Here is a 21,905-nt window from a genome sequence, read left to right as displayed (position 1 = left end):
TTCCACTCCCTCTATATCATGTGACAGCAATCAGCCAATCACAAATGCATGTACGTATATTCTGTGAATTCTTGCACATGCTCAGTAGGAGCTGGTGACTCAAAATGTGTAAATATAAACTGTGCACATTTTGATAATGGAAGTAAATTGGAAAGTTGTTTAAAAGTGCATGCTCTATCTGAATTATTACAGTTTAATTTTGAGTTGAGTGTCCCTTTAATGCAATTCTTGCTAAAACAATATTGGATGTAGTTTTTGCTACTGAACCATTTAGTGTTTTTTAGACAAGCAATAATATTTTTAAATTGACCTTAGGTACTAGAATGTAGAGATCTGAGGTTTTTTTTACATTTGTTTTGTCTTTGTCTTTCTTACCTTTTGTAGAAGAAGATGGAGAGAACCCATACTATGGCCCACTTGCCACCCTCTCTATCTCCCCTCTAAATTACGAGTTTTGCGAGAAGGTGAAAAAGCAGCCTTAACAGGTCCTAACTTTGAGAAGTAGACTAGCACCGAGTAAAATAGTTAAACACATACAACAGAAATCTAAAGACAACAAAATCAAGAAGGGTATTTTTGGCCTACAGGGAATCTACAAATGTGGCAAAACTGGATGTATTTCCTGTCAATATATCAAATCTGGTGCTAAACTATTTAAGTCTCATATCACTGGGGAAATTTTTCCTATCCAGGGCTTTTTCAATTGCGATTCCATTTTTGTCATATATCTATTGGAATGTGTATGCGGCCTACAATACGTTGGCCGCACCTCCAGAAAAGCAAAAACAAGGTGGGGTGAACATTTTCGTAATTGTAAAAATTGCAAGAAATCAAAAATTAAACATAGTGTCCCTAATCATTGTTTAACAAAACATCAAGGCAATCCTTACATTTTTAAATATTTACCTATAGATTTTATCCCCAAGTCCTCAGATTATAACAGAGTCAATAAACTTAGACAACGAGAAACCTTTTGGATTTTTAAATTGAAAACTTTGTTTCCGGAAGGTTTAAATGCCAACTTGGACTTGGCTGCCTTCAATTAAGGTTTCTCTAAATCTGGTAGCTCAACCCATCTGAATATAAGCCATCTTATTCACCACATTCCCATTTCATTAGACTAAAACTTTATTGACAGAATCGCATGCTTTTACAGCAAAGTTTAGAATCATTTACATTTTGGCATATCTTTAAACATTGATACTCACACATTAATGATATCGTCAGATTGCTAGTAATGTAATATATATGTGTATATATATATATATGTATATATATATATATTTTTATGGCTCATCCGATTATTTTATTATTTTGCACTCCTTCCTTATACTAGACACACTCCAGTGGAAAACACCAATAACATGCATTGGGTTCCAAATTCCCTCAATTAGTTCAATCTAGAATAGATAGATGCTAATGTCCGCTTAACATGATTTAGAAGAATTATTAGTTTAACATCCACTGCTTCTATTTCCCGACAAGAACCACCAACAATTTGACGTGGTGGGCAAACACCATTAGATCTTCAGTAAAATTTCTGGTAGGGCAGTCCCAAACTAACAAAATCTGGTTCTAATCATTTTCCCTAGGACCGATAAGGTCACAATATTCATTACATGAGCAGGATTCCTTATTCCATGAATATTTCCACATACACATCACTTTTAGACACACAGGTCCCAATCCCCCTGCACATTGTTTTTATATAATAATGATTCTTTCATTTTATGTTTCTTTCTATCGGCATCATATGATCGATATGGGCCAGTGTTTTCCAACACGGTCATTACAGTACAATATATATATTTTTTTATTTATATTTTTTTTAAATAAACCTTTTGCATACATACATATTGCATCCCATTTTCACATTAGCCAGAATCCTTTATTAGCAATTATATTCTGACATCACGGATCTATGCACCAATTTTCACAACATTTATACACTATTTCACACATGCACCCAAAAGTGCACACAGCACTGGGATTGCATATACAATTAACAGAATATATAGGGACTTTATAACATAGGTCAACACATAGTTTTATCATAATAAGTTTAAACAGTGGTCACATAGGACTACATTAAGATTCATTCAAACATGTCCCAACACATACAGGGTATCCATCATACCAATTAAAAGTCCGCAGGCACCATAATTTTATTTGATCGATTATGCCCAAGTATTATAGGAACTCCATAGTGATCTATTTAAATTAAGTCACTAACATACTTTTATTACAAAGAAGAACTCCTATATATTATACATTCCTCACACATTCAGCAAATGTTTGGATTAGAGCAATTTTTATACACTATACAAGTTCATAAAATTAATACATCATACATTCCTTCAAAAATCGGCATTACGCTATGTGGCGCCCCTTGTTTTTTCTGCTAGGGCCGAGTAATCCCACCGCTCTTGTAATTTTACACACTTTTAACATATAGATACTCAATACATTCATTGCAACAATATATCCTATGGTTCTTCTCAAAAAACCTTTACAGATTCAAAACAAAACCATCAACATTTTATCTCCTTTTTAACCAGTGTCATTGTCTTTTTAATTTTAAGGTTTTTCAGCAGTTTTTATTCTAACATATACGATCTATATGGATAACAAAATACTATGTTTTTGTTTTGATGTTAGATCAAACTGTCACATTTATATCATAACACAGACACGATCAATATGGATAATAAAATATCATGTTTTTTTTGAGGTCAGATTAAATAGCCGAATCAGACTTTTTTACCAGTTTCACGGGTTAATTCACAGTTGAATCTGTAATCAGGGACAATTATACTCACCGTATCAACTAAGCTATCATTGGTTTTTAGGTTCTTTGACAACTTCCGTTTTTAAAATACAACTGCATATAAGCCTTTTACTTTGTATCAATTGTATCCACTATTTCATGCCTGAGGAAACGACCAGTTGCGGTCGAGAAACGCGTAGCGGTATTTGTATGGAATAAATATTTTTTTACTTTTACGGAAGTTGTACTTTGCTTTTATCTTCAATTTACAAGGGTCAAGGTCCGACACATTGTTTGCAGTGTGTATCTAACACAGCAATATTACGTTGGTAAAGAAAGTGATTGACCAAACACGGAGTCAGACAGAATCACTCGACCTTCATCAAGACGCTGCAGACCACAGACACCAGTGTACTAACCACTGTGAGTGTTAGCCGGCTTGTCAGCACCGGTCAAAGTACGGTGCATATCTATTTGGTAAGCATTTTTGATTCATTTCAACTTGCATTCTGTTCAAACTTTATTACGCTATGTGGCGCCCTCTTTTTCAACTTTAATTTAACAGGTCCTAACACTGCTTTTTTTTACGCCCGCTGGTATTACGAGACTTGCAGGTATAGGTGTTCCGCACACTTTTTTAGCCTGAACGCAAAGCAACTTACGTAAATTTTGTAAAGGCTTTTTTCAATGGGACTTGCATAGCGCCGGTATTACGAGTTTGTCCTGGGAGGCCAACAAGTGAGCGGTACACCCTTTACCGCCAAGATTCCTAACGCATTTTAAAGTCAGTAGTTATAAGTTTTACGCTACAAAACTGTAGCATAAAACTCATAACTAAAGTGCTAAAAAGTACACTAACACCCATAAACTACATATTAACCCCTAAACCGAGGCCCTCCCGCATCCCAAACACTAAAATAAAATTATTACCCACTAATCTGCCACTCCTGACATCGCCGCAACTAGAATAAACATATTAACCCCTGAACCGCCGCACTCCCGCCTCACAAACACTAGTTAAATATTAATAACCCCTAATCTGCCACCTCTAACATCGCCGCCACCTACATTATATTTATTAACCCCTAATCTGCCGCTCCGGACATCCCCGCCACCTACATTATACCTATTAACCCGTAATCTGCTGCCCCCAACATCGCTGCCACCTACCTACATTTATTAACCCCTAATCTGTCGTCCCCAACGTCGCCACCACTATCCTAAATGTATTAACCCTTTAAACCTAAGTATCACCCTAACACCCCCTAACTTAAAAATAATTTAAATAAATCTAAATAAAATAAATATCATTAACTAAATTATTCCTATTTAAAACTAAATACTTACCTAGGCCTAGATTTGGAGTTTGGCGGTAGCCGTGAAAACCAGCGTTAGAGGCTCCTAACGCTGGTTTTAGGCTACCGCCGGTATTTGGAGTCATTCAAAAAAGGGTCTAACGCTCACTTTTCAGCCGCGACTTTTCCATACCGCAGATCCCCTTACGTCAATTGTGTATCCTGGCCTAGATTTGGAGTTTGGCGGTAGCCGTGAAAACCAGCGTTAGAGGCTCCTAACGCAGGTTTTAGGCTACCGCCGGTATTTGGAGTCATTCAAAAAAGGGTCTAACGCTCACTTTTCAGCCGCGACTTTTCCATACCGCAGATCCCCTTACGTCAATTGCGTATCCTATCTTTTCAATGGGATCTTTCTAACTCCGGTATTTAGAGTCGTGGCTGAAGTGAGCGTTAGAAATCTAACGACAAAACTCCAGCCGCAGAAAAAAGTCAGTAGTTAAGAGCTTTCTGGGCTAATGCCGGTTTATAAAGCCCTTAACTACTGTGCTCTAAAGTACACTAACACACATAAACTACCTATGTACCCTTAAACCGAGGTCCCCCCACATCGCCGACACTCAATTAATTTTTTTTAACCCCTAATCTGCCAACCGCCACCTACGTTATACTTATGTACCCCTAATCTGCTGCCCCTAACACCGCCGACCCCTATATTATATTTATTAACCCCTAACCTGCCCCCACAACGTCGCAGCCAGCTACCTACAATAATTAACCCCTAATCTGCCGACCGCAAAGAGCCGCCACCTACATTATAGCTATGTACCCCTAATCTGCTGCCCCTAACACCGCCGACCCCTATATTATATTTATTAACCCCTAATCTGCCCCCCTCAACGTCGCCTCCACCTGCCTACACTTATTAACCCCTAATCTGCCGAGCAGACCGCACCGCTACTATAATAAAGTTATTAACCCCTAATCCGCCTCACTAACCCTATAATAAATAGTATTAACCCCTAATCTGCCCTCCCTAACATCACCAACACCTAACTTCAATTATTAACCCCTAATCTGCCGACTGGAGCTCACTGCTATTCTAATAAATGTATTAACCCCTAAAGCTAAGTCTAACCCTAACACTAACACCCCCCTAAATTAAATATAATTTTAATCTAACGAAATTAATTAACTCTTATTAAATAAATTATTCCTATTTAAAGCTAAATACTTACCTGTAAAATAAATCCTAATATAGCTACAATATAAATTATATTTATATTATAGCTATTTTAGGATTAAAATTTATTTTACAGGTAATTTTGTATTTATTTTAACCAGGTACAATAGCTATTAAATAGTTAAGAACTATTTAATAGCTAAAATAGTTAAAATAATTACAAATTTACCTGTAAAATAAATCCTAACCTAAGTTACAATTAAACCTAACACTACACTATCAATAAATTAATTAAATAAAATACCTACAATTACCTACAATTAAACCTAACACTACACTATAAATAAATTAATTTTATACAATACCTACAAATAAATACAATGAAATAAACTAACTAAAGTACAAAAAATAAAAAAGAACTAAGTTACAAAAAATAAAAAAATATTTCAAAAATTAGAAATATATTACAACAATTTTAAACCAATTACACCTACTCTAAGCCCCCTAATAAAATAACAAAGCCCCCCAAAATAAAAAAATGCCCTACCCTATTCTAAATTACTAAAGTTCAAAGCTCTTTTACCTTACCAGCCCTGAACAGGGCCCTTTGCGGGGCATGCCTCAAGAAGTTCAGCTCTTTTGCCTGTAAAAAAAAACATACAATACCTCCCCCCAACATTACAACCCACCACCCACATACCCCTAATCTAACCCAAACCCCCTTAAATAAACCTAACACTAAGCCCCTGAAGATCTCCCTACCTTGAGTCGTCGTCACCCAGCCGAGCCAAATTCTTCATTCAAGCGGAGCAAGAAGAGGTCCTCCATCCGGTAGAAGTCTTCATCCAAGCGGGGCAGAAGAGGTCTTCCATCCGATTGAAGTCTTCATCCAAGAGGCATCTTCTATCGTCATCCATCCGGAGCGGAGCGGCAGCATCCTGAAGACCTCCGATGCGGAACATCCATCCTGGCCGATAACTTAACGACGAATGACGGTTCCTTTAAATGACGTCATCCAAGATGGCGTCCCTCGAATTCCGATTGGCTGATAGGATTCTATCAGCCAATCGGAATTAAGGTAGGAATATTCTGATTGGCAGATGGAATCAGCCAATCAGAATCAAGTTCAATCCGATTGGCTGATCCAATCAGCCAATCAGATTGAGCTCGCATTCTATTGGCTGTTCCGATCAGCCAATAGAATGCGAGCTCAATCTGATTGGCTGATTGGATCAGCCAATCGGATTGAACTTGATTCTGATTGGCTGATTCCATCAGCCAATCAGAATATTCCTACCTTAATTCCGATTGGCTGATAGAATCCTATCAGCCAATCGGAATTCGAGGGATGCCATCTTGGATGACGTCATTTAAAGGAACCGTCATTCGTCGTTCAGTCGTCGGCCAGGATGGATGTTCCGCGTCAGAGGTCTTCAGGATGCTGCCGCTCCGCTCCGGATGGATGACGATAGAAGATGCCTCTTGGATGAAGACTTCAATCTGATTGAAGACCTCTTCTGCCCCGCTTGGATGAAGACTTCTACCGGATGGAGGACCTCTTCTTGCTCCGCTTGGATGAAGAATTTGGCTCGGCTGGGTGAAGACGACTCAAGGTAGGGAGATCTTCAGGGGCTTAGTGTTAGGTTTATTTAAGGGGGGTTTGGGTTAGATTAGGGGTATGTGGGTGGTGGGTTGTAATGTTGGGGGGGGGGGTATTGTATGTTTTTTTTTTACAGGCAAAAGAGCTGAACTTCTTGGGGCAGGCCAAAGGTAAAAGAGCTTTGAACTTTAGTAATTTGGAATAGGGTAGGGCATTTTTTTATTATGGGGGGCTTTGTTATTTTATTAGGGGGCTTAGAGTAGGTGTAATTAGTTTAAAATTGTTGTAATATATTTCTAATGTTTGTAAATATTTTTTTATTTTTTGTAACTTAGTTCTTTTTTATTTTTTGTACTTTAGTTAGTTTATTTCATTGTATTTATTTGTAGGAATTGTATTTAATTTATTTATTGATAGTGTAGTGTTAGGTTTAATTGTAGATAATTATAGGTATTTTATTTAATTAATTTATTGATAGTGTAGTATTAGGTTTAATTGTAACTTAGGTTAGGATTTATTGTACAGGTAAATTTGTAATTATTTTAACTATTTTAGCTATTAAATAGTTCTTAACTATTTAATAGCTATTGTACCTGGTTAAAATAAATACAAAGTTACCTGTAAAATAAATATTAATCCTAAAATAGCTATAATATCATTATAATTTATATTGTAGCTATATTAGGATTTATTTTACAGGTAAGTATTTAGCTTTAAATAGGAATAATTTATTTAAGAAGAGTTAATTAATTTCATTAGATTAAAATTATATTTAACTTAGGGGGGTGTTAGTGTTAGGGTTAGACTTAGCTTTAGGGGTTAATACATTTATAAGAATAGCGGTGAGCTCCAGTCGGCAGATTAGGGGTTAATAATTGAAGTTAGGTGTCGGCGATGTTAGGGAGGGCAGATTAGGGGTTAATACTATTTATTATATGGTTAGTGAGGCCGATTAGGGGTTAATAACTTTATAATAATAGCGGTGCGGTCCGCTCGGCAGATTAGGGGTTAATAAGTGTAGTGCTTTTTTGCAGGTGTTAGGTTTTTTTTCAGCTCAAACAGCCCCATTGTTTCCTATGGGGGAATCATGCACGAGCACGTTTTTGAGGCTGGCCGCGTCCGTAAGCAACTCTGGTATCGAGAGTTGAAGTTGCGTTAAATATGCTCTACGCTCCTTTTTTTGGAGCCTAACGCAGCCATTCTGTGGACTCTCAATACCAGAGTTATTTTAAAGGTGCGGCCAGAAAAAAGCCAGCGTTAGATTCGCGGGTCGTTACCGACAAAACTCTAAATCTAGCCGCTATAAAATAAACTCTAAGATAGCTACAATATAACTAATAGTTACATTGTAGCTAGCTTAGGGTTTATTTTTATTTTACTGGCAAGTTTGTATTTATTTTAACTAGGTACAATAGTTACTAAATAGTTATTAACTATTTACTAACTACCTAGCTAAAATAAATACAAATTTACTGTAAAATAAAACCTAACCTAAGTTACACTAACACCACTACAATTAAATAACTTACCTAAATTAAATACAATTAAATAAATTAAATACAATTAGCTAAATTACAAACAAAAAAAGCACTAAATTACAAAAAATAAAAAACAAATTACAAGATATTTAAACTAATTACACCTAATCTAAAAGCCCTATCAAAATAACCCCCCCCCCAAAATAAAAAAAACCCTAGCCTAAACTAAACTATCAATAACCCTTAAAAGGGCCTTTTGCGGGGCTTTGCCCCAAATAAATCAGCTCTTTTACCTGAAAAAGAAATACAAACAACCCCCAACAGTAAAACCCACCACCCACACAACCAACCCCCCAAATAAAACCCTAACTAAAAAACCTAAGCTCCCCATTGCCCTGAAAAAGGCATTTGGATGGGCATTGCCCTTAAAAGGGCATTTAGCTCTATTTCTGCCCAAAGCCCTAACCTAGAAATAAAACCCACCCAATACACCCTTAAAAAATCCTAACACTAACCCCCTGAAGATCCATTTACCAGGGGAAGTCTTCATCCAAGCGGCAAGATGTTCTCAACGAAGCCGGCAGAAGTAATCCTCCAGATGGGCAGAAGTGGTCCTCCAGACGGGCAGAAGTCTTCATCCAGACGGCATCTTCTATCTTCAACCTTCTAACACAGAGCGGGTACATCTTCAAGACATCCGGCGAGGAGCATCCTCTTCCAACAACGACTACCCGACGAATGAAGGTACCTTTAAGTGACGTCATCCAAGATGGCGTCCCTTAGATTCCCATTCATGAGAGCTTTTAACTTGTCCATAGTGACATATTTTAATAAATGTTTGTTTTTTAAACAAATATTTGTTTGCTGCCTTTTGGAATTCTCATACCGCTATCTAAAGCACTATAGGAGGAGCCGGATTTCTGATTATTTCAGAGTGAGTATACTGCACATTATATCCACTGTGAAATACCACACTTTCAGTGTAAATTCTATCATTTGCAGTTACACCTATATCAGGTGAAATTAGACAGAAATTCCTTAACATGTGGTTTACACCCTGTTCCAAATTATTATGCCAATGATATCTTTCTCATTTACCTAAATATTTGATGCAAACAACATTCAGCATAATTCTCATGTTATCAACTATTAAGAGTACAATTCAAATTTTATTGTACAAACCTCCTAATGATAACAGTATTTTTTTTTTTCAAAATAAAAAACTTACAATGCACTGTTCCAAATTATTATGCACAGTAAGTTTCAAAAAACTTTATAGGTTGTAAAGAACTGAAAATTGTCATTTGCTGTGTTTGCAGCATAGTTACTGAAATCAAAAGCTATTTCAATCAAATTTTAAACAGCATTTTAATTTTTTTTTTAAATTTTTCTTTATTGAGGAGGATAAAATGAAAACATTACATAATTGTTGCATGTGCAACCAGTATAAAACATATGGTAACAATACAAAAGGTCATTGTAATATATAACATTGTGAAATATTCAGATTGTAATAGAGCACATATAGCAGGGTAACATGAAATCAACCTCAAATTTTCATAACTCTAGGAAATAAGTTTAACCATCCATAGATCTAAACAAAAATATAAAATATAATATAAAATGTAAGATGCAATGTATTATATATAATATACTATAAACTCCCCTAGTAATAAATAGAATCCGCATTAGAGCCTTCAAACTAATATATCAAGCCACTTACGGCCTTTGTTCTGGTCTCAGTGGTCTTAAGAAAGGCCCCTGATAAATGCTGTAGGAGGAAAGACATACGGCTAGATTTAGAGTTGGGCGGTAGCCGTCAAAACATGCGTATAGGGCTTCTAACGCTGGTTTTTACCGCCCTCGGGTATTTAGAGTTCACTTACCGACACTCAAAAATCTCCCAACGCACAAATCTCTACCGACAACTCAGACCCATTAGTTAACATCTACCGACAAAATAAACATCCACAAATCCAAAAAAAAATATTACACAAAGTACACTTACACTCATACAAACACTACACTATATTTATTTTTTAATTATTTTTTTTTAACATCAAAATAGAAATGATCAAAGTTGCGAGATCTCGGGTGTTAGAAAAAAAAACAACACAAATCCATTTTGCCATTGACTTACATTGACACACGGGAAAAGACCCTCATATAGCTACATCTAACTAATAATATTATCACAAACATACACTCATTGATGCATACAAAAAATATACACCACATTACATACACAAACAAGTTATTTATTACAAAATGAACACAATTTAGCTACTTTTTCACACAAGATCATGACGTCACTCACTTTACGATGAAAACCAGTCTTGGAATTTTTTTTAACACTAATTTTGAGCCTCCATTGACTTCTATGGGGAAGACGTGCTCGTGCACGCGACAGACAGATTTCCCTAACGCACGCAAAAAGCGTAGACAAAAAAACTCTAAATACCAGCGCTAGAAATCGGAAAATAAATCATGCTTTTCTGCGTTAGACCCAGCTATGACAAATAGATCAAGAAATGGCTATTTCCCTATGGTGGACTTATGGAGTTTACTTATAGCAAATTCACAACAACATTAAATTGTTTCATACTTTTACATTACATCAACTACAAATCAACATCACTAGTAACAAACATTTACAACAATTTCATCACATTTAAACGGACACCAAAAAAATTGAAACATTTCACGATTCACAAACAGTAGACAATGGGAAACACCTCTCGTTTACCTTTATTATTGCATTTCATTTATTCAACTCATATGCTTGCAGCAACAGCATATCTACATAGGCTTAACACATGATCAGTCATGGATGCACATACTTTACTTTTATCATTCACTCATACATGTGCATTCAAATGATGGGGGAAAACACATTACATTCTCTAGAGGAATCACGAAAAAGAAAATAGGGATTTTACTGTACTTTTAGCATCATGATTCGATCACAATAAACCATTAGGAATTACGTACAATAAGAACATCATTACATCATATTACAGCTGTCACTTTATGGGAAGGAACAACAATGCCAGACCGCTATATAGAAGTCAGCATATGTGGGACACAATCACAATATATACGTATATGTACATAACACGCATCACCCATCACGCAACCACAAAGCACACATTTATATTTTATTCAGCACACAATAACAATGTAGTCAAATACAACAACACAATGAGGATTTCATAACTACACAGGCAGGTTAATAATATCATGACGTCATTAGAAGATTCAACCATACACATTACATCTTTACGACTGTACCGCCCCTTTCAGAACATTAACACTCAATACTACAATACAACATATACGTAAACGACAGTTTGGAACATCATTATTAGGGCGATTTTAATGGGACGCATACAATATTGACATCTCGGCAATCACTTATATATAATACTACAGATGACAGCCGGAAGTTCTTCAGTATTAGTGCGATTTGAATGGAACGCATACAATATTTACAGCTCGGCAATAACTTATATATACAATAGTACAGATGACAGCCGGAAGTTATTCAGTATTAGTGCAATTTGAATGGGACGCATACAATATTGACATCTCGGCAATCACTTATATATACAATACTACAAATGACAGCCGGAAGTTCTTCAGCATTAGTGCGATTTGAATGGGACGCATACAATATTTTCAGCTCGGCAATCACTTATATATACAATACTACGGATGACAGCCGGAAGTTCTTCAGTATTAGTGCAATTTGAATGGGACGTGTACAATATTGACATCTCGCTAATTACTTATATATACAATACTACAGATGACAGCCGGAAGTTCTTCAGTATTATTGCGATTTTAAAGGGACGTGTACAATATTGACATCTCGCTAATTACTTATATATACAATACTACAGATGACAGTTGTTACTTTATCGTTTACAAACAATATTGCAGCAACATTGATCAATCACATTCTATGCACATTATACACAACTATGCACTTTCCTTCATGTTAGCGTGGATGTGTTCTTTTTACTATAAGATCGTGTTTAATAAATATTTATTACGCATATGAACAAACATTACAAACATGCACTGTATGTGTGATATTTTACACTTTCACATTGAGATTCATTGGGGGAAAACAACATTTCAACAAACACCTTAAAAAAACGCCCACTTTGAAAGCATTCGCGCCGCTCACATACAAACAAGTGTATACAATTAGCAATCATTACAAACTCACTACCATTGGACTAATTGCACTATAAATCCCCCAAACAACATGGCCAAAGCGTCCATGGTGATCAACATCGTATCAATTCGCTTCTGTGTTTTTGCATACCCTGTTACTCCTTGCGCTGTGTTTGCTCTGCTGTTTGGCTTCGTGCTGCTAAGCTTGGCAAATATGGATGACGATGATATGGTAGACGCTGCTGGTGGTGCTATTGGCCAACTAGCGGTTAATAGAATGAGGCAGCCTCGGCGGCTCAGACTGAGATGAAGGGGTCGTCTGGTTAGAGGTCCTCGTGTCTACAGGGTAAGACCCACCTTGGAAAACATGAGCGACTATGAGGTTTATGATAAGTATCGGCTCAATCGCGAACAGCTCATTGGCCTTTACAATGTTCTTAAACCTCATTTGGAGCCACGTATAACAATAAGGACTGCTGTCCCCAGCATGACTAAGATGCTAAGTTGTCTATACGTCCTGGCCTCCGGGAGTTTTCAATCAGGAGAGATGTACATGCATGGCCTGTCTCAAGGTACATTCTCTGGGGTGTTTGATAACTTTCTGAATGCCATGGTACGTATCAGTAAGCATTACATAGGATTCCCACAGAATGATGGTGATTGGAGGCACCTGAAGTGGGAATTCTTTGCTATTGCTGAATTGCCCAATGTCTTGGGAGCCATTGATTGTACCCACATTGCGCTGCGTGCTCCAATTGATGACTTGCCCTTCAGAAATCGCAAACATTTTCATAGCCTCAACGTGCAGTATGTTTGTGACGCACGGATGAGGATTATGCATGTGTGTGCGAATTTTGGGGGTGTTAGTCATGATGCCCGCATCCTCTCTCTGTCCACCCTGTGGCGGAAGTTTGAGGAAAGAGAAATGCCCCCCTGGGTATCTTGTTGGTGAGTATTTGTGCACAACATGGTTAATTAGTTATACAATTGCCACTGTAGTCTTAAACTGTTAGTGTAATGTGCAGCTATAGGATGCAATTTAACCATGTCATTGTCTCTTTCCGCAAATGTCTAGTTTTAGTTCAATGCAGATATGTAGCATGTCTTACCTTAAATGCTCAGATCGAAAAAGCAATTTAACCTTTTAGTTTGTATTTTACACAAGGTCTGGTTTATGCCAAATACGCATATGTAGCATGTCTTTGCTGAAATGGGAAGATAGCAAACTCAATTTAACCATGTCATTGTCTCTTTCCGCAAATGTCTAGTTTTAGTTCAATGCAGATATGTAGCATGTCTTACCATAAATGCTCAGATCGAAAAAGCAATTTAACCTTTTAGTTTGTATTTTACACAAGGTCTGGTTTATGCCAAATACGCATATGTAGCATGTCATAGCTAAAATGGGAAGATAGCAAACTCAATTTAACCATGTCATAGTCTCTTTCCGCAAATGTCTAGTTTTAGTTCAATGCAGATATGTAGCATGTCTTACCATAAATGCTCAGATCGAAAAAGCAATTTAACCTTTTAGTTTGTATTTTACACAAGGTCTGGTTTATGCCAAATACGCATATGTAGCATGTCTTAGCTGAAATGGGAAGATAGCAAACTCAATTTAACCATGTCATTGTCTCTTTCCGCAAATGTCTAGTTTTAGTTCAATGCAGATATGTAGCATGTCTTACCATAAATGCTCAGATCGAAAAAGCAATTTAACCTTTTAGTTTGTATTTTACACAAGGTCTGGTTTATGCCAAATACGCATATGTAGCATGTCTTAGCTGAAATGGGAAGATAGCAAACTCAATTTAACCATGTCATTGTCTCTTTCCGCAAATGTCTAGTTTTAGTTAAATGCAGATATGTAGCATGTCTTACCTTAAATGCTCAGATCTAAAAAGCAATTTAACCTTTTAGTTTGTATTTTACACAAGGTCTGGTTTATGCCAAATACGCATATGTAGCATGTGTTAGCTGAAACGGGAAGATAGCAAACTCAATTTAACCATGTCATTGTCTCTTTCCGCAAATGTCTAGTTTTAGTTCAATGCAGATATGTAGCATGTCTTACCATAAATGCTCAGATCGAAAAAGCAATTTAACCTTTTAGTTTGTATTTTACACAAGGTCTGGTTTATGCCAAATACGCATATGTAGCATGTCTTAGCTGAAATGGGAAGATAGCAAACTCAATTTAACCATGTCATTGTCTCTTTCCGCAAATGTCTAGTTTTAGTTCAATGCAAATATGTAGCATGTCTTACCATAAATGCTCAGATCGAAAAAGCAATTTAACCTTTTAGTTTGTAGTTTACACAAGGTCTGGTTTATGCCAAATACGCATATGTAGCATGTCTTAGCTGAAATGGGAAGATAGCAAACTCAATTTAACCATGTCATTGTCTCTTTCCGCAAATGTCTAGTTTTAGTTCAATGCAGATATGTAGCATGTCTTACCATAAATGCTCAGATCGAAAAAGCAATTTAACCTTTTAGTTTGTATTTTACACAAGGTCTGGTTTATGCCAAATACGCATATGTAGCATGTCTTAGCTGAAATGGGAAGATAGCAAACTCAATTTAACCATGTCATTGTCTCTTTCCGCAAATGTCTAGTTTTAGTTCAATGCAGATATGTAGCATGTCTTACCATAAATGCTCAGATCAAAAAAGCAATTTAACCTTTTAGTTTGTATTTTACACAAGGTCTGGTTTATGCCAAATACGCATATGTAGCATGTCTTAGCTGAAATGGGAAGATAGCAAACTCAATTTAACCATGTCATTGTCTCTTTCCGCAAATGTCTAGTTTTAGTTCAATGCAGATATGTAGCATGTCTTACCATAAATGCTCAGATCGAAAAAGCAATTTAACCTTTTAGTTTGTATTTTACACAAGGTGGTTAATGCCAAATACGCATATGTAGCATGTCTTAGCTGAAATGGGAAGATAGCAAACTCAATTTAACCATGTCATTGTCTCTTTCCGCAAATGTCTAGTTTTAGTTCAATGCAGATATGTAGCATGTCTTACCATAAATGCTCAGATCGAAAAAGCAATTTAACCTTTTAGTTTGCATTTTACACAAGGTCTAGTTTATGCCAAATACGCATATGTAGCATGTCTTAGCTGAAATGGGAAGATAGCAAACTCAATTTAACCATGTCATAGTCTCTTTCCGCAAATGTCTAGTTTTAGTTCAATGCAGATATGTAGCATGTCTTACCATAAATGCTCAGATCGAAAAAGCAATTTAACCTTTTAGTTTGTATTTTACACAAGGTCTGGTTTATGCCAAATACGCATATGTAGCATGTCTTAGCTGAAATGGGAAGATAGCAAACTCAATTTAACCATGTCATTGTCTCTTTCCGCAAATGTCTAGTTTTAGTTCAATGCAGATATGTAGCATGTCTTACCATAAATGCTCAGATCGAAAAAGCAATTTAACCTTTTAGTTTGTATTTTACACAAGGTCTGGTTTATGTCAAATACTCATATGTAGCATGTCTTAGCTGAAATGGGAAGATAGAGAATAAGATAGAACTAGATTATTCTTTTTAAATGTAAACATGTTTTAGTGGATTATCGTGTACAAAAAAATTATTTTAATATGATTTAATTGTGTTCTGTTCATAATTTATAGGTGATTCTGGTTACATGAGCCGGCCTTGGCTCATAACACCGTTACGTAACCCTACTGATGAGACTCAGGAGCGCTACAATAGGGCGCACAAGAGAACCAGGGCTGTGGTCGAGAGAATGTTTGGGCTCCTCAAAATGAGATTCTGGTGCCTTGACAGGTCGGGAGGAGCCCTCCAGTACAGCCCTAGGAAGGTGGCTAAGACCGTTGTAGCCTGTAGCGTCCTGCATAATATTGCACAGCGGGCTGGGATGCTGCAGGCCGTCCAGGCACCCCAACGCCTCCTCCTTGATGAGGTGGACGAGCCTGTTTTAGAGGGGCCATTCTGGGACGAGGGGCTCAATGTCAGAGCAGACATCATCAACCGCCACTTCAGACGGTAAATAATAGAAGTTAGATTGGAGTATTGTCAATAGATGTGAACTCTAGGGAAATGACAAGTAGAGAATTGTGCAAACATGTTAGGATTGTTCATAAAATGATAACAATTTGTTTCATTTATTAATATAGGTGATGCTCTGGTCATTGGGTCCTGTAGCGAGTCTTTGCCACCTGGTTTTTAAAGATAACATCAGCTGGTAAGTATAAATGTATGGACTGTGGCTGGCAGGAATTTTACACAAAAATACATCATATGGCATACATTTTTCAAAACTAGTATTTAGTTTACACATTACTTAAAATTTAAATACTCAGAAAGGGATCCTCTAGCATGACTATCCTCTAGCATGACTATGGTTCAAAGTTAGATTCTAAGTCACACATTAGAGGTTCGTTCTGCTCAATATGACTCATCTTCACACTTGATAGAACATAACACAAGATGCTACACACGCTTAGTAAGCTAGTGACAGAAATTGATTCAGAAATGGGGGGTGGGAGAGGGCTACAGAACTGATTCACACACTTGTAGTAATAATTTTAATAAAACCTTTTCTGCCATTAGGGAGATGACTTCATCTAAAGACTGACAGTGAAGAATTCGAAGACTGACAGTGAAGAATTCCCAGACTGACAGTGAAAAAGCCAAGATTGAAATTGAAGAATACCAATGGGATCATGTCTGGCATTATCTTTCAAATCTGCTGACCTTGAAAACCATACAAAGACATGTTAACATGGTAAGTGGCAACTATTTGATGGAATGTGGAGGCATCCTATTGGATTATTTTTTAATTTTTAGATGGTATTTCACAGTCCTCTATTTTGGAAATTATGAATAAGACACCTATTGAAGATCAACTGTTTTCTCCAGAATTGACTTTCAAAGACCATGCATTATCCAGGTTGGTTTTCCAATGCATGCTAGTTAAGAATCACAGGAAATGGGGCGGAGCTGACCGTCAAGCTAGCAAGACGTGCTCTGTGAGAGCTCTCCACATCATTCCCTAAAAAACACTAATTATACCTTGAATTAGAGTCAGATTAATTTCTAAATTATAACCCTGCACTAAGAACTAAAGTGTGCTACTAGGGCAAAGAGGGTTCTTACCCTGAAATTGAGACAACTGGCTACCACAGAACTAGCCCTACTGTACAGGCGCTATTGGAACTTGGAGACGCGATCCTACACTCCTGATCTGAAGCCAGAGACCTCGCTTTACCCTTAACACTGCTCTCCGGAGGGTCGGGGCTCCGCTCCGGAGTAGCAGATTAATATCAAATACCAGCGGGGAAACATTTGAAATCCTCCCGTTCCGGGAGGCCCCGACTTACACGTAGCCCGCATCCTTACCTGATCTCCTGCCGGCAAACTACTCTATTAAGGACCCATCTCGCTCACTGCCCTGCATCGGCCGGGGACTTCAGTGATCCTCAGAAGAGGCCTCCGGGGTCAGATGCGCCACTGCATTCTTGGCGCGAACATCCGCCATCTTGCGCACTGACCTCCCGACAACTAGGCCCAGGGTTCATCCTCTACCAGTGACTTTAGATAGCGGGTAAGATCTTCTTATTTGTTCCTTGCTATGGGTGGCCTTCCCTACTGCCCGACTATATATCCCACAACACATGTAACTGCCACCTGCCTTACCTGTTTTAGAGATCTTTCCCGTAACAGTTACTGCAGACAGCTGGGAGGACCTTGCAGTGTACATAGACTAAAAAGGAAAAAAATGCATGAAGAGATGCCATACTGCTGGGGCCTTCAGAAGCCCACATTATAATAACCCCATTCAACACTGATATCCTTTATTTTTCAGATCTGATAAATATTCCTGCATTTACAAGCCCTGATATAAAAAAACCCTAAGCTGTACATAGAGCCACCTGGGAAACGCCCCAGCCCTTTCTAATTCCATAACTGTGCACAACAAAACTTCCCAGCAGGAGGGTCCCCCTGCTCTGCAACCAGAATAAAAAACGCGTGCTTAAGGTGTTCATCCTGTTCATAAGTACCTAACTGCCTTATTGATAAAGTTGCCTAACTTTCCCACCTACCTGAGTGTCTGGGGATTATTTTACCCTGCTTTTGACATTAAGCTGTGTCCCCTTAGCACTCAGTGAAGATATCCACATATAGACACACATTTGTTCTTTGATTAACCACTGCTTCCTACCAGGAATCTCCTATAGGTGCTATTCAGATATATAGTTGGCACTGACACTGAATAAATTATTCACATCACAGCTGCACCAAACCCCTGGCCACTCTGATATTGGACGCGGCCCATTCCCATATCAAACAGGGGGATCTGCTGAGATCTTGGATTAACAGGAAGGACTAATAGAGACAATACATTTTACATAGGGTGCCCACAAAGTTTATTTTAACAGCTGCCAGTTATTTTCTGTAAAGCTGCTGCGTCAGCGTTATTGTCTTCGAGCGTTAGGCATGAAGTGTACTGTCTCACTTGTTTACTAATTGTTGTTTCTCTAATAAACAACACGTTCCCTTAACAGCGCTGACAGTCCCTGTAAGATTATACATAGATACTGTTTTGAGGTTTTGTGTTAGTGCTGTCCTCAAACTACTAGATTTAGTGTGCTATTGGGAGATCTATTATTACTGCATTGTCATTGTCTGCCTAACCGCCTTTATTCCCTGACAGGCTTCCACCATTGCTGCCTTACTTGTTACTGTTACCTGGTTCTTGTTTCTTTAAGGCAGTGACCCTTCAAGACTCACCCTTTCCGGCCTAGCAAGTCTAGGCTGGTCACTTCCCTTTCCCCTTTTCCCTTCCTTCGGGTCGTATCCCCTATCCCTGAGTCGAGAGGGGGCCCTGGCGACCAGGAGATAGCTCACCCAACAAATCTAAGTCTAACCATTTCTCCTTATTGTGATGTACCCTAAAGATATGTAGGTTACTTTTTTATGCCAAGGCCCCAGTCAGCCAGATAACAGCTGATCCCTATAGTGTTGTCACATGCCCATAACCCTATCTGAGAACCCATGCAGATCAGCAAAATGCCTCAAACATTCAAAAGAAAACAGAAGCCCTTAAATACCCCAAAGAGTACAGTGGTGGATCATTTCAGCAACCCTCTCCCCAGATCTCAGGCTGCCTCAGATGAAGAACTTACAGATGCTAGTAGCTCAGCTGAGACCACCAGTGAATCGGCCTTGGCCCGGACTGTGGGACGTTCACTACGTGCGGACAAGGAGGTTAATAACAATCTTATGTACTCTATCACAACGCTCCTGGCCTCACATCATGACTCCCTAACTAAAAAATTTGAAAAGAGCCACACGGACTTGAAACGTGACATAGCCTCCATAGGTGAGCGTACTGACATAATAGAGTGCAAACAGGAGGACCTGATGATTGATCATTCGAACTTGCTTGGGTACTCTCAATGCTTAGCTGAGCAAATTTCGGACCTTGAAGTCAAATTGGCAGACTTGGAAGATCGTACCCGATGCAATAACATCCGGGTGAAAGGTATCCCTGAGACGGTCTCCCCACAAGACCTAGAAAAATACCTCAGAGAGATGTTCACCGAGATCTTAGGCCCAGAAGAAGGTCAGGAGAGGTTGATAGATCGGGCACACAGAGCACTGAGACCCAGATCCAGCGATGGTGATAAGCCACGTGACGTTATAGCCCGTCTGCATTACTACACCTTCAGAGACAAACTCCTTCGAGCTCTTGCGGGGGGGGCAGATCCCTCCCGGGTCAATATTCAGAGGTAGAGATCTACCAAGATCTCTCACCACATACCCTTCAGTTACGGCGCCACTATCAACCCTACACCAAGCTGATGAGAGACAAAGCCATCAAATATCGTTGGGGGTTCCCCATCAAGCTACATATCACCAAAGAAGGCCACCAATACACAGTCTCCTCCCCGCAACAAGCTAGAGAACTCATGCAAAAATGGGACCTCTTACCGCCGGACCCACCCGATTCTCAGCAGCCTAAAGACCCAAACAGGGGATTGAGGGCATCAGCCCCAGAGTGGCGACCTCTCCCTCAAAGAGTGGGAAACTCCCAGAAGAAACCTCCACAGTACGTAGAAAACTGCACGCCCTCTGACAGTGCCTCCACTGGTCCAGGCGCAACATGACTCCACCTAGCTCAATATTACACGCCAATCACAGGGCTATGAGGCCCCCTGCTCTCCCTTAGGGTTCTAGATGATCCATAAGGGATCAGCTACCACTACGGTCCTCTTAAGGACCTAGCATGGATGTTCTCATTTCCTAATGTTTTATGGTTCTTCTTAAATCCTTCCCCTCTCCGTTTAGTATATGTTCTCTTCTCAGCGTAGAGGAATATACAAGGGTTGATGCGTTTTAGCATTGTTATTATCAGTAATTACTGTTTGTTTATATTTTACAAAGTTAAGAAACTTGTTTGTAGAATGGATATACAACTTGGCTGTAACTACCCCTCCTGTGGTATCCAAGTCCCGTCGTTTTTAGGTAATGTTTCATTGAAATGTTTTACAATATATAACCTGAGAACAGTTTTCGTGTTATACATGAATGCTACCGGTTAATAAGCTGGTGAGTTAAGAGTTGTATGATAAAAATTGATTAACTAACATATTTACTAATATTGTTGTCTGCTCTACTTGATATCTAATAGTTTATGGCATCGCTTAATTTTACTAGATGTATTTAACCTTGATGAAATGTGTTAATACTTATTTGTGTTAAGCTGTGTATCTGTCAAGCCTTGTCTACCAAGTAACATATGAGGGATGATATGCAGGACACCGACTGGAGAACCCTCCTCTTAATGGGCACTTGACACATGACACAGAATGACTGACTGGGGCCAGGCTCCGCATGCTGGCCTCCCCCCCTCCTTGACAGTTGTGATCTCTTACATTTTTCTGTAGGAGCACTCATAGCGATAGTGTATCTTACACATCGATAAATATCCTGACAGTTTTCATTCACCCTACATAGTTACTTGAGAGCGGACAGATTTACCCCTGCCTTCTTTACTCCACACCCCCCTCCTCGACCCCCTAGGCAAGCCCCTCGCATCTACCCTGTTTCATCCTACTAGTGATATTGAACCTTCACAAATTATGGTGCCCCTAACTGTAGCTACCCTCAATGCCCAGGGCTTAAACTCTCCCACTAAACGTAGCCTCCTCTCTAATTGCCTCAACTCCCACAAATTACATATTGTGTTCCTCCAGGAGACCCATTGGGACACCAAATCTAAGCCATTTCGCAACCCAATGCACTACCCTGTTTGCGAAACAGCTTCCTTCTCAGAGAAAAAGAGATGGGTAGCAATCCTGATCCACAGAGACATCTCTTGTACTATTGAATATGTAGACCGTGACCCTGAGGGTCG

Source organism: Bombina bombina, chromosome 1, assembly GCF_027579735.1.
Source record: "Bombina bombina isolate aBomBom1 chromosome 1, aBomBom1.pri, whole genome shotgun sequence".
Classification (NCBI taxonomy): Eukaryota; Metazoa; Chordata; class Amphibia; order Anura; family Bombinatoridae; genus Bombina; species Bombina bombina.
This window is presented reverse-complemented; position numbering follows the sequence as displayed.